This window comes from Nicotiana attenuata, chromosome 1 (genome assembly GCF_001879085.1).
Source record: "Nicotiana attenuata strain UT chromosome 1, NIATTr2, whole genome shotgun sequence".
NCBI classification, from domain to species: Eukaryota; Viridiplantae; Streptophyta; class Magnoliopsida; order Solanales; family Solanaceae; genus Nicotiana; species Nicotiana attenuata.
Window position 1 is genome coordinate 16601429 of NC_031989.1, and position 14559 is coordinate 16615987.

The window sequence follows — 14559 nt, forward strand, 5'->3', positions numbered from 1 at the left end:
TCGTTGGGGGGGGGGGGGGGGAGGGGATGTGAATGAGAATTTTATTATGATATGACCGAACCCACAGGGCTGCCAATGTATCCCCTCTTAAATGAGAATCGGGTCAAGCGTAGTTCAATTTACATCATTTTGTGAAAACATAAATTGTTACACATAGTATCATTTGACTGCATCTGAGTTGATCGGTTTTGGCCAGACTTCTCCATCCATTTCTACAAGTATGAGGGCTCCTCCTGTCAATACTCTATGAACCATGTAAGGGCCTTGCCAGTTGGGAGAGAATTTCCCTTTGGCTTCGTCCTGATGCGGAACGATCTTCTTCAACACCAGCTGCCCCGGTGTGAACTGTCTCTACTTGACTCTTTTGTTGAAGGCTCTGGACATTCTGTTCTGATAGAGCTTCCCATGACATACTACATTCATCCTTTTTCTGTTGATGAGGTCTAGCTGCGCATAACGGCTCCTTCTCCATTCTGCATCGATAAGCTCAGCTTCTTGTATGATTCTCAGAGAAGGGATCTCAACTTAAGCGGGAATAACAGCTTCAGTACCATAAACCAGTAAGTAGGGAGTTGCCCCGGTTGATGTGCGGACTGTGGTACGATATCCCAATAAAGCGAATGGCAGCTTCTCGTGCCATTGTTTCTGCTTTTCTACCATCTTTCTTAGTATCTTCTTGATATTCTTGTTAGCGGCTTTTGCAGCTCCGTTCATCTGTGGTCTATAGGCTACGGAATTCTTGTGCTTGATTTTGAAAGTCTCACACATGGTCTTCATCAGATCACTGTTGAGATTGGAGGCATTGTTATTGATGATTGATTCGGGGACCCCGAACCAACAAATAATATGATCGCGGACTAAATCTGCTACGACTTTCTTAGGTACCACCTTGTAAGATGCTGCTTCGACCCATTTGGTGAAGTAATCAATAGCTACCAAGTTGAACCGATGCCCATTTGAGGCGGTGGGCTCGATTGGACCAATGACATCCATTCCCCAGGCAGTGAATGGCCAAGGTGAGCTTGTTGCATTGAGCTCATTTGGCAGCACGTTTATCATATCGGTATGTACTTGACATTGGTAGCATTTCCGGACATACTGGACGCAAAAATCTCTCTCCATGATCATCCAGAAATAACCAGCTCTATATATCTTCTTGGCCAAGACAAAGCCATTCATATGCGGGCTGCATGTCCCAGCATGTATCTCCTCAATTAGCTTAGAAGCTTCTTTTGCGTCGACACACCTTAGCAATCCCAAATCAGGAGTTCTTCTATACAAGGTTTCTCCGCTGTAGAAGAAACTATTGGACAACCTCTGAAGCGTACGTTTCTGAGTATGACTTGCATGCTCCGGATATTCTCCTTTTGCCAAATATTCTTTGATATCGTGAAACCAAGGCTTCCTTTTGCCAAATATTCTCCTTTTGCCAAATATTCTTCAACATGGGCGCAATACGCTGGTTGACTGTGGATCCTTACTGGGATGGGATCGATGAAGTTCTTGTCAGGATGCTGTATCATGGATGATAAAGTGGCCAGTGTATCGGCAAACTCGTTCTGAATCCTGGGAATATGCCGAAACTGTATCTTCGTGAACCTCCTTCTTAATTCCTGCACATGGTGCAGATATGGAAATATCTTGGAATTCTTGGTGGCCCATTCTCCTTGTACCTGGTGCATAAGCAAATCTAAATCACCGATTACCAGCAGCTCTTGAATATTCATGTCGATGGCCATGCTGAGCCCTATTATGCAGCCTTCATACTTTGCCATATTGTTGGTGCAGGAAAATCTAAGTTTAGTATATACCGGATAATTTTGGCCATTTTCTGATACCAAAACGGCTCCAATGCCGACTCCCTTGAAATTTGCCTCTCCGTCAAAAAACATTCTCCAACCGTCGTAAGACTCAGCAATATCTTCTCCTATGAATAGCACCTCTACATCGGGAAATACGTTTTTAGGGGTTCGTATTCTCCTTCCACGTGGTTCTCGGCAAGATGATCTGCCAGTGCCTATCCCTTGACTGCTTTCTAAGTCACATAAACAATGTCAAACTCCCTCAACAAAATTTGTCACTTAGCCAACTTGCTAGTGGGAATGGGTTTCTGAAAGATATATTTCAAGGGATCTATCCTTGATATGAGGTATTTTGTGTAGGCACAGAAGTAATGCCTCAGCTTCTAAGCTATCCAGGTCAGAGCGCAGCAAGTACGTTCCAATAGAGCGTATCGCTCTTCATATGGAGTGAACTTCTTACTCAGGTAATAGATAGCTTGTTCCCTTCACCCTGTCTCATCGTGCTGCCCCAGAACACAGTCGAAGGCTCCAACTAATACTGGAAGGTAGAGTCGCAAGGGTCTACCTGGCTCTGGCGGGACCAAGACTTGTGGTGTTGATAAGTAATCCTTGATTTTGTCGAAAGCCTTCTGACAATCTTCGGTCTAACCAGTTGCAACATCTTTCTTCAACATCTTGAAAATTTGCTCACATATTGTGGACTGGGCTATGAACCGGCTGATATAGTTTAGCCGTCTTAGAAAACTCATTACATCTTTCTTACTCATTGGCGGTGGCAGCTCCTGGATGGCTTTGACTTTTGACGGATCAAATGCTATCCCTCGGCAACTGACAATGAACCCCAGTAACTTTCCGGCAGGAACCCTGAACGCACATTTTGTGGGGTTTAGTTTTAAGTTGTATTTCCGTAGCCTGTCGAAAAACATCCTCAAATCGGCTATATGATCTGTGGCTTTCTTGGATTTGATGATGACGTCGTCCACATATACTTCGATCTCCTTATGTATCATGTCATGAAAAATGGTTGTCATAGCCCTCATGTAAGTGTCCCCAGCATTTTTTAGATCGAATGGCATCATCTTATAATCGTATACTCATGGTGTAATGAAATTCGTTTTCTTAGCGTCCTCTTCGTCCATCCAGATCTGATTGTAACCGGCAAAACAATCCACAAACGACTAGAGTTCATGCTTGGCACAATTGTCGATTAGGATGTGTATGTTTGGAAGCGGGAAATTATTCTTTGGGCTGGCCCTGTTGAGATCCCGATAATCAACGCAGACCCTGACCTTCCATCCTTCTTTGGAACTGGCACGATGTTGGCTAGCCAAGTTGGGTATTCAACCACCCTGAGGACCTTGGCCTTGATTTGCTTAGTAACCTCCTCCTTTATTTTCAGACTCATGTCAGGCTTGAACTTCCTGAGTTTCTGTTTGACTGGTGGACATGCTGGTTTGTGGACAACTTGTGAGTCACAATGGACGTACTTAACCCGGTCATATCATCGTATGGCCATGCAAAGATGTCCTCATACTCTTGCAAGAACTGTGTGTACTCTTCTTTTTCTGATGGCGACAAGTGGATGCTAATACGGGTTTCCTTGACAGTTTCGGAGTCTCCCAAGTTGATTATTTATGTTTCATCCAGATTGAACTTAGTCTTGTTCTCAAAGTCTTCTACTTCTCTTACAATTTCCGCGGGTATGACATTTTCTTCTTCCGAATCACTATCCTCTTGTTGTGTTGTCTCATTACATGTCAAAATTCTTGGTTTATCAAGAAAGGAAATAGTAATGCTGTATAGATAAAGATATGAGAGCAAAAATGGTAATAATGAATATTTATTCATTGAAGCATAAAAAGCGATTTTCAATAATTCAAATTGGAAATATTACTTAAAACAAATTGCCAAAAGGGAAATAAACAAAACAATGTTGTTCAGCCTTGCTACCCCAGGACCCGTCGGGCCCTGGATGGTCTGATAGTCCAATTCTTGAGGAATGAACCTCTCTCCACAGCTCGGATGGTAGGGCCTTCATCCTCCTCCTCAACAATTACACAACAGTCCATGTCCTCCTCTTCTAGGAACAGGTTCCTTAAGGCTGCCAGTGCTTCTTCCTCCTCTGATCCCCATATGATGTCGGCCTGTTGGAAAGTCTAACTCAAGTGCGGTATAGGCTGCTCCAATGGATAGTACGAACCCCGCCATGGTGGTGACTAGTCATTGTATTCTTGCCAGGTGTATTGATACCCCAGCCCAAAAGTGGTACCATGGTACTTTGGCAGAATCGGCTTGGTGATGCCTTGAAGATTTTTACCAAGTCCCTTGCCAGGCTAATACCCTCCCCAGTTCATCATGCTTGCTATCTTTCCATCCCACCACTTATCTTTGTCGATTGCATTGACCCGCTCGATGTGATGATAAGTTTCTCCGCCTAGCTTTTTCCTATTCTCGACCATCGAAATAGTCTGACGGATGTAAATGGGGTTGCTCCCGTCTCCATGGATAGTCACCTCCTGATGGTTCCCCTCAAACTTTACTGCCGAATGCAAAGTTGATGCCACAGCCCCAGCGGTGTGTATCCATAATCGTCCTTACAGCAGATTGTAGGATGCAGATATGTTCAGCACCTGAAACTCGACATCGAACCATGTAGGCCCTATTTGCAGACAGAGATTAATTTCCCCGATGGCTTCCCTTTGAGACCCATCGAATGCATTTACGTTCATGGTCCCTTATCGTATCTCGTATAGGCCTTTGCCCAACCTCTTCAGTGTTGTTAGTGGGCAAATATTGAGACTGGATCCTCCATCAATCAGGACCTTGGTAATGAAGTAGTCTTCGCATTACACTGTGATATGCAGCTCCCTATTGTGATTCAGACCCTCAAGCGGCAACTCATCCTCGTGGAAAGTTATTTTGCGACTTTCCAATACCTGTCCCATCATGTTAGCCATCTCTCCGCTTGTGATGTTATTGGGCACATACGCTTCGTTCAATACTTTCATCAGAGTGTTCTTGTGTGCTTCTGAATTCTGTAGCAGCGACAGGATAGGTATTTGAGCGGGAGTCTTGTTCAGACGATCAATGACTGAATACTCCCTTGCTGGTACTTTCCTCCAGAGGTCATCTGGACCTGTTTCAATAACAGGAGGTCTATTAGAGGCCTTTTTACTGGACTCTCCCAAATGCTCGGGTGTATAGACCCTTCCAGTCCTAGTCATCCCTTGTGCAGCACCAGATTCCCCCATCTTGATTTTTCCTTTTCTTCTAGCTTCGGCCACATAATCCCATGGTATAGCCTTGGTGCTGAAAGGCGGTATGGTTGATACTGTCACTGTAAAAATGGTGTGGCTACTCTCACCTCAAATGGAATAGGTGCAACTGCAGGGGGTGCTACCACAACTTCAAATGGGACTGATGTTGTTACCTCGACCTCCACTGGGGTTGTGCCTGCACTATAATGGGATTGAGTGTGACTGCGGGTTTTTTGGGGTCGTCACCCTCTTTGATAAGTCCAATTATCCCTTCATCCTCTGTGATCTAGGAGGGGGTTATTGCAGACATTAGGCGCGGCCTCCTTTGCCTGGATGATCTTGTTGTCAATCAAAGTCTTGATTTTGTCCTTCAACGTGCGGCATTCATCAACAGTGTGCCCTTTCATACCGGAATGGTACGCATAAGTCTTATTTGGGTTAAACCATTGGGATGAGTTCTCTGTGGCCATAGCAGGGATGGGAGAGACGTAACCAGCAACCTTCAACCTTTCATATAGCTGGTCGATGGGTTCAGCAATGGCAGTGTACTATTTGTGTGGTTTGCGGTCAAAATTAGGTCACAGTCTTGGGTAATTTTAACGAGTTGGAGGTGACTGAAAATGAGATGGGTTGGATTATAGGAGTGATAGGCGGTGGCTGGTTGGGAATATTTGGGGGACGAGGGTTGATATGTAGGTGGAGGTGACGATTGATAGGTGGGTGGAGGTGCATGATATGCAAGTGGAGAGGTTCGGTATACGAAGGGAGTTTTGGGCCCTTGGGCGACAATCAATGCTCCCACGTCCTTCTTCTTAGATATACCCCCTGATTGCAATACTTTATTGGTGGCCTGCAATGCCTCAAAGTTTGTTACCATCCCGATTTTGATGCCTTCTTCGATCCTTTCACCAAGTTTGATGATATCAGAGAACTTATGGTTTTCAATAACCATCAATATTTCATAATATGGCGGATCCTGTGCTCTGACAAAGAACTTGTTCATCTATTTGTCGTCCAATGCTGGCCTGACTTTGGCCGCTTCTGACCTCCAACGAGTAGCATACTCGCGGAAAGTTTTAGTGGGCTTCTTCTTGAGGTTCTGAATGTAGAAGACATCTGGTGCATTCTCTGTGTTGAACCTGAATCAGTCCATGAAATCAGATGCCATACTCACCCAGTTGGTCCATTTCTTAGGATCCTGGCTGATGTACCAAGACAAGGCATCTCCCATAAGACTCCTCATAAAAAGCTTCATCCGGATCTTTTCATCTTTTTCGACCCCGACAAGCTTATCACAATAGGTCCTTAAATAAACCCTGGGATCACCGGTACCGTCAAACATCTCGAACTTGGGAGGTTTGTAGCCCTCTGGCAGTTCTACATCCGGCTGTATGCATAGGTCTTCATAGTTCAGACCTTCTATCCCCTTGGCTCCTTCTACGCCTTGAACACGGCTGGTCAACTTCTTGAGCTCCTCGACCAGGTTCTTAATGAGCATGTCCTTTTCAATAGATTCTGGTGCATAGGAGATGGGTTGAGTTGAATGAGGTAGGGTCTCCACATATATAGGGTTGTTTTGGTGTCTTGGAATTTGAGTATAGTGGTGATCATTGGTGGGATTCTGGGGTTCAGGAATGACTAGTGGAGTATTTTGTGGAGTGTGGTAGGTGTTTGGCTGGTATTGTGGTGGGATAGTTTGATTTTGTGGGAGAGTTGTATAATTGTGAGGTATGGGTGGATTTTGTGGGCGCTTGTTGGGTGTGTTTTGAGGTGGTGCGGGGTTCTGAGTGTTTGGATGACTGATGTCTGGGACTCTAAGTGAGAAGGATAGGTTTGCCACATTCTGGACATGCTCAAGCTCACTCTAGAGTTCTAGTATTTTATGTTCGAGCCGTGAAACTGCTTCATTTGGGGCCTGAGTACCCCGACCATCAGAAGTTTCTGCATGTTCAACATGTGTGTTGTTTTCCTTTCTGGCGCCGTTCAAATCTTCCATTTTTGTTTTTCCCTTGCCTTTTGGTGGACTAGGAGGAGGAGAAGTTGGAGGGTCCATGGATCTTGTGTGATAAGATGATGATGCCAGTATGCACGAACGAATCTTTGGGGAATGAGAATAATCAAAAGGAAAGAAAGAAAAGCAAAAGGTAGCCAAGTCAGTAATGATTCTAAAAAGTTTGCAGTTATTTAAACACATTGTCACACCTCCTTTTTTACCTACACCCCTGGAAGGGCAGTATTAAGGGAGTTTTTTCCAACTTAAAGTGACAATCGAAACGGGATTTATTTATTTAAAAGATTCTGAGTTGCCACTTGGGATAATTTATGGTGTCCCAAGTAACCGGTTCAAATCCCGAATCGAGGAAAAGATTGACTCTGTTTTACAGTCCACGAACCAGAAATCCGGGAAAGGAATTCTATTATCACTGGAGAAGGTGTTTGGCATTCCCGAGTTCCGTATTTCTAGCACGGTCGCTCAACTGTTATTATTTGGCCTATTATCTGATTTTAACACATGTTTTAGCCTATGGTTCAATTTTAACTTTATGAACGCTTTTATTTAATTATTAGGAAGATTGCAACGTTATTTAAAATAGGTCTTGAACCACGTCACATAAATGCACCCGCGGTCCTCGACATATTTTATCTAACATTGTTGAGATTTGGACTTGGGTCACATAAATGCGCACCCGAGTTTAGGAAGGTAAATTATTAAAATGACGCGCCTAAAGCAACTACGCGTTTGCAACTTTGCGAGGGCCACGGAAAATTCGCTAAATGACACACCTCGATTCCTACGGATAAAATATTAATTAAATGAGGGCCATGCAATTTAAGGCTTTGTTGGCACGACTCACCTCGATTTCCAATTTTAAAAGGGAATCCAAACTAAACTTCGGAGGGCCATAAGCTATTTGAGTTATTTAATATGGCTCACCTCCACTAATTAATGGGCCTAACTAATTCATTAAAGACTAAAGGAAAATCCTATTTTTTATTCTAAAGAAACGCCCACACCTAATTAATGAAAACCTTATTTGCGATTGCCCTCTAAATTGGGCCTAGAACAAGCCCAAATTTGGGAAAGCAAGGACTCGAGTTCGTGTCTGGGCAAGGCCAAATCCGTTTTGGGCTGGGTTAGACACGGATCTGGGCGGGTTATGGGGTGTTTGGTTTGCGCTTGGAGATTGGGAATTTAAACAAAGCCCAAAAAAATCTGATTCAAATCCTTTTTTTTGTTTTCTTTTCTCTTTTCATTTCTTTATTCTAATTTCTTTTAAATTGAAAATAAAACCCAAATTAATTCCTAATCAAATTATCCTACTATATTAAATTAATTAAACTTAATTAATAATTACCACAATTAACCAAATTAAAAGAAAAACCACTAAAATTCAAGACTAAATTTTAAAGTGTAAAAATAAGTTATTTTTTGTGATTTTTCTATTTTCTTAAAAGCAACTAAATTACTAATTAATTTTAAAAATGCAAAGTTAAATCCTAGATGCAAGTGCAACATATTTTTTGTATTATCATAATTTAAACAAAATTAACATGCGCAGACAAGTGCAAACAATTAACAAAAAATGCTACAAAAATCTACGAAATTGCAAACAATAAGGAAAATTTATTTTGTTTTGAATTTGTGGGAGTAATTCATATAGGGCAAAAATCACGTGCTCACAGCTGCCCCTCTTTGCTCGGAAACACGAAGAGTTTTCGTGCAAAGATAAAGTGAGCGGATACGAGCTATTTTTGCCCGTTTGAATACTCCGTGGGAAGCATTTATGAAAGATTTTACCGCACCCAACTTCCGAGGTTGCCTACATATCCTTGGCTATAAAGGAATCAGGTCAGTGTAGTTCGGGAAGTTTTGGTAGCTGGGACTACCATGAAGCTGTGATTTCACTGTTGTTGTTGCTGCTGCTACTGCTTACTGAACCCCTTATTACACCATGAAAAAATAAAAGAAGCTAGACTAAACTATGATCTATGAATTACAAGAATCCTATCTATATCTTCAAACTTGATCTTGTGATTCCTGTTGCCTTTTGACTTGTATTCTCCCGGTGAAGTCCCTTTGTTGCCGACTTGAATTGTAATCTGAGATACTTTCCCTTTTCTTCAGGTGGACGCCTGATTACTGGACTCGAATTATAATCTGAGATGCTTTCCTTTTCTCCAGGTGGATGCCTGATTACCGACACTTAAATTGTTTCCCTTCCTTAAAACTGGTGTTGTTCTCCCTTGCTTTCTAGGTGGTCGCCTGATTACCAAAACCTTAACTGTATTCCCGTGCTCTCAAGGTGGGCGCCTGATTGCCAAAACTTGAACTGTATTCCCGTGCTCTCCAGGTGGGCGCCTGATTAGTGAACTTGAACTGCATTCCTGTGCTCTCCAGGTGGGCGCCTGATTGCCAAAACTGGAACTGTATTCCCGTGCTCTCCAGGTGGGCGCCTAATTGCTGAACTTGCACTGTATTCCCGTGCTCTCCAGGTGGGCGCCCGATTGCCAAAACTTGAACTGTATTCCCGTGCTCTCCAGGTGGGCGCCTGATTGCCAAAACCTTAACTGTATTCCCGTGCTCTCCAGGTGGGCGACTGATTTCAACAAAATAGACAAAACAAAGAAAATTTTCTGCCCCAGTTTGGTAGCTGGGCACATCTGTGAGTGTTAAACTGAATAATGTTACCAAATATTCTAAGAATTTGAAGGCTAGATCCCATTATCCAGGAGCTCCTGACAACTCCTAGTTAAATGACAGTTTTAAATCTAAATTATATCTTCTAAAGGTATTACTTCCGCTACATCTTGTTATGTAAGCAGATCTTAAACCTACACCCCATTATCCAAGAGGGTCCTAAAAATCAAAATCAAGACTTATCTTAAGAGTGACAATTCCTTACGGCTGAGTTATACTATCCTACAACAGAACTTACGCTAAATCTTGTTATCTAATGGAAATCTTAAAGCTAGCTCCCACTATTCAGGAGGGCCCTAAAAACTCCTAATTGAATCCTATCTCGAGAAATGAAAACTTTGAAACCAACTTATATTCCTTTGAGGTAAATTTATGCTAGATCTTGCTACTCATGATTGTTTAAAATTTTAAACTAGGTCCCATTTTCCAGGGGGGTCCTGAAAATCAAAAGTCAAACCTGTCTAGTGCTTGCCTTTCCTTACGGAGGGTTTCTTCGAAACAAAAGAAAATTTCTGCCCTGTTTCATTCAAAGAAAAATCTTGTCAGTTTAAAAATATGGTGGTTGGTTTGTGGCCTTGACTTTGAGGGCGATTGCTCCTTCACTTCCCATGATCACTTTGATTTCCAATCGAAGACCTTGCTTGTTTATTGACTAACCACTTTCTCTGTCGCCCTTATCACGGAAAATACCTCTTCACCATTCAGACCCAATATCCTTCATATGTTGCATTGCTCATGAACTGACATTTACCATACCTTTGTGTCTCACATGAATCTCGAAGCACGATAATTGCCACCCACTCATTGCGTATGCTGTTCTTTCTTGACTTAAACCACTGGCCCTGGCCTTGAGGTCTATTGTTCCCTCACTTGCCATGATAACTTTGATTTCTGCTTGGAAGACCTCGCTTGCCACTGGTTAACCCCTTTTTGTCAATCTTACCACAGAAAATACCTTTGATCCGTTCACCCTAACCCCTCCATCTGTTGCATTGTTCATGAATTGATATGTACCAACCTTTGTACTTCACGTGGATCCCAAAGCATGTTGATTGTTACCAGCTCAGTGCGCTTGTTGTTCTTTCCTAACTTATGACACTTTGATGTGCTAGCCAGATCCCGTTTTGTGCAATTAGAAAGCTGGTGGCAAATTTTGAAATCATTTCTCACTTGTTTTGACCAAAACAGACTCAGGAAGAGGAAGTAAACAACACAAAAGGAACAGAGTAAAGGACGAAGGAAAGAGATGATTCCTAAAAAGAAAGCTACAAAGTAGAAACCTATCAGATGTGGGTACCAACTCTAATGACCATGACATACACCTGTGTCCTATTCTGTTAAGCAAGTCTGATGTTCAGCTCTTGTTNAAAGACTAAAGGAAAATCCTATTTTTTATTCTAAAGAAACGCCCACACCTAATTAATGAAAACCTTATTTGCGATTGCCCTCTGAATTGGGCCTAGAACAAGCCCAAATTTGGGCAAGCAAGGACTCGAGTTCGAGTCCGGGCAAGGCAAAACCCGGTTGGGGCATCAAGAGGCCCTGGGCTCCAAATAGTTGTACAGACCCCAAGCCCTTTACTTGGTTTCAGCAGTGAACCAACGTACCATTAACTACTGGGAATACTTAAACACATAAAATTGAAGAATCCATTTGATTGAGCATTTTAGGAACTACTGTTACAATTCCCATACATAATCGATCTACTCAATGATGTACATGTTAATGTGACTCCCCAAATTCAGCATACATATGTTTCTTTATGTCCCAGTTTCCTTGCCTTAAATCCTCATTCCAAATGAATTTATATCAACAATTAATATTTCAAAGCAGCTAGAGATCTAATATAACCTATTCTATACTAACATGCTCAGTACAGAATCTATCCAAGAGTCCAGCTAACAAATTTCTATTACATAACAATTCAGAATGATATAACTCATGCGAACCAAAAAAGCTAACTCATGCAGACCAAAGGAGCCAAACTCCTGATTCATTCACTAGTACAAACCAAACTCAAAGGTAAACCTAAAGATGAGCACACAAGGCAAAAATCTAACACTGATTACAGAATCTGATAACACAATCATGAGAAAACAACATATACTAAGCTAACATGATCTAGATTTCAATTACAACCCATTCATTGACAAATACACCAATCAGGATCCAAATATTACATGTTGATCATGAAATTGAAAGAAGAAAAGATGATGTTCAAAAAAAAACATCATCACATTTCATCTCATTTTCAAACCCATGCTTCGAGTTACAAATCAAGTGCTATCCATAGGGCCGAAGAATACCTGGAAATGAAAGGAAAAGAGGTGAAGAAGCAGTAAACAGCAACAGCTAAACCAGTACAACCCTCAGCAATGTAACAGTAACCTCAGAAATTAAAACAGCTTCAAACTAGAACTTTTCAAGACCAAAATCAGGCCATTTTCAACCAGAAATGCAGAATCTAAGCCCTAGGGATTCTATCTAATGAAGGGATTCAGAAATGCAACATTTAAACAGAGTTTTAGCAATTTTCCCCAAGAGAATGCAAGGAAATCGGTGTTATCCAATGCCCTAGCCGTCTTAGTTTTTCTTCAGCTTTTTTTTCACTTCAAGTCTGCCTTGCATATCAAGTTTAGGTGCCTTTATAGGAAAGGCCTTAGGGAAACCATGAAAGAATCGGATTTACACTTGAAACCTTCTTGAATTTTGGTTTTATCTCCCATACCCCTAATGTAACTTTTAGAAATTCAGAATAGTCCCTTCCCCCGGCTTCCTAGAAGCTTCCTAAGTTAGTTATTGAGATTCCCCTAAGCTAGACTACCCAAATTACCCCCCCCCCCCCCCATGACCCTGTTATTACCCCTGAACCTCAAATGGGTCATGGGTCAATGACCCAAAGATTCAGGTCCAAATGAATGAATCAGGTGAACCTAAAGCCAAAACCAAAAGGGGTCAGAAATCCATCCAACTCAATGATAAACAGAAAAGAGAAATATTTGAGTGATTTCAAAACTAGGAATCTAAGCTACAAGTGATGATTTTTCTTAAGCTAAAATACTAAATTAAAATTAACACTAAATTATTAGTTTATTAACAATCTAACCTAAACTATTTATCAGAAAAGTTGTCATAAAATCAAGAAAAACAGAGGATATTGGTTAAGATTTTGAAAAGAAAAACTGAAGAAATGAAACGGAAACAAATACACAAACACACACGAAAACAAACTATCTCAAAGGGGAAACTAGACTCGAAATTGATTTCAGTCAGGGCATGCTAGAGAAAGAAGAAAAAGAAGAGGCGAAGAAAGACGAACAAAGAGGCGAAGAAAGAAAAGAAACTTACCGATTTAAACTCGAAATCACTGGGTAGTTCTGATTTAACCGAAAAATGGTGTAAATCGCCTATTCTTTGTCAAGAACACACGAATAACACCATTCTGAGATGAACCAGACTTTGAACACTCGGAGGAACTGGAGGGATGATCTTGCATGGATGAACTTGACTTTGACCTCTAAGGGTCGAACCCTAGATTTAAGATTCGCGAGGTTCTAGCCCTATTCGAAGGGAACAGAGTGAGGATTTGGAAAGAGGAGAGTGAGGGGGTTCTGGAGTGTGATTTTGGTGGTGTTTGGTGGTGGTGCCGCCACCCTAAGGCGGTGGAAAAAGGGGCGGCTGCTAGGGTTTATGTCTCTGAAGAGAGGGGGGGGTGTGAGAGAGATGATTGAAAGAGGGGGTGGGTTAGAATTCGGACACTAATATATTAAACCCCATCCACTTCCGGGTCGTTAGATCAACAGAGATCAACAGTCCTGATTTGGTCTGTTAAAACGGGGTCGTTTTGTTTAAGTGGGAGGCTGGACCGGGTTTTGGGTTGGGTTAGACACGGATCTGGGCGGGTTATGGGGTGTTTGGTTTGGGCTTGGAGATTGGGAATTTAAACAAAGCCCAAAAAAATCTGATTCAAATCCTTTTTTGTTTTCTTTTCTCTTTTCATTTCTTTATTCTAATTTCTTTTAAATTGAAAATAAAATCCAAATTAATTCCTAATCAAATTATCCTACTGTATTAAATTAATTAAACTTAATTAATAATTACCACAATTAACCAAATTAAAAGAAAAACCACTAAAATTCAAGACTAAATTTAAAAGTGTAAAATTAAGTTATTTTTTGTGATTTTTCTATTTTCATAAAATCAACTAAATTACTAATTAATTTTAGAAATGCAAAGTTAAATCCTAGATGCAAGTGCAACATATTTTTTTGTATTTTCATAATTTAATCAAAACTAACATGCGCAGACAAATGAAAACAATTAATAAAAAATGCTACAAAAATCAAAGAAATTGCAAACAATGGGGAAAATTTATTTTGTTTTGAATTTGTGGGAGTAATTCATACATGGCAAAAATCACGTGCTCACAGCTGCCCCTCTTTGCTCGAAAACAAGAAGAGTTTTCGTGCAAAGATAAAGTGAGCGATACGAGCGATTTTTGCCTGTTTGAATACTCCGTGGGAAGCATTTTTGAAAGATTTGACCGCACCCTGCTCGAGGTTGCCTACATATCCTTGGCTATAAAGGAATCACGTCAGTGTAGTTCGGGAAGTTTTGGTAGCTGGGACTACCATGAAGCTGTGATTTCACTGTTGCTGTTGGTACTGCTGCTTACTGAACCCCTTATTACACCATGACAAAATAAAAGAAGCTAGACTAAATTATGATCTATAAATTACAAGAATCCTATCTATATCTTCAAACTTGATCTTGTGATTCCTGTTGCCTTTTGACTTGTATT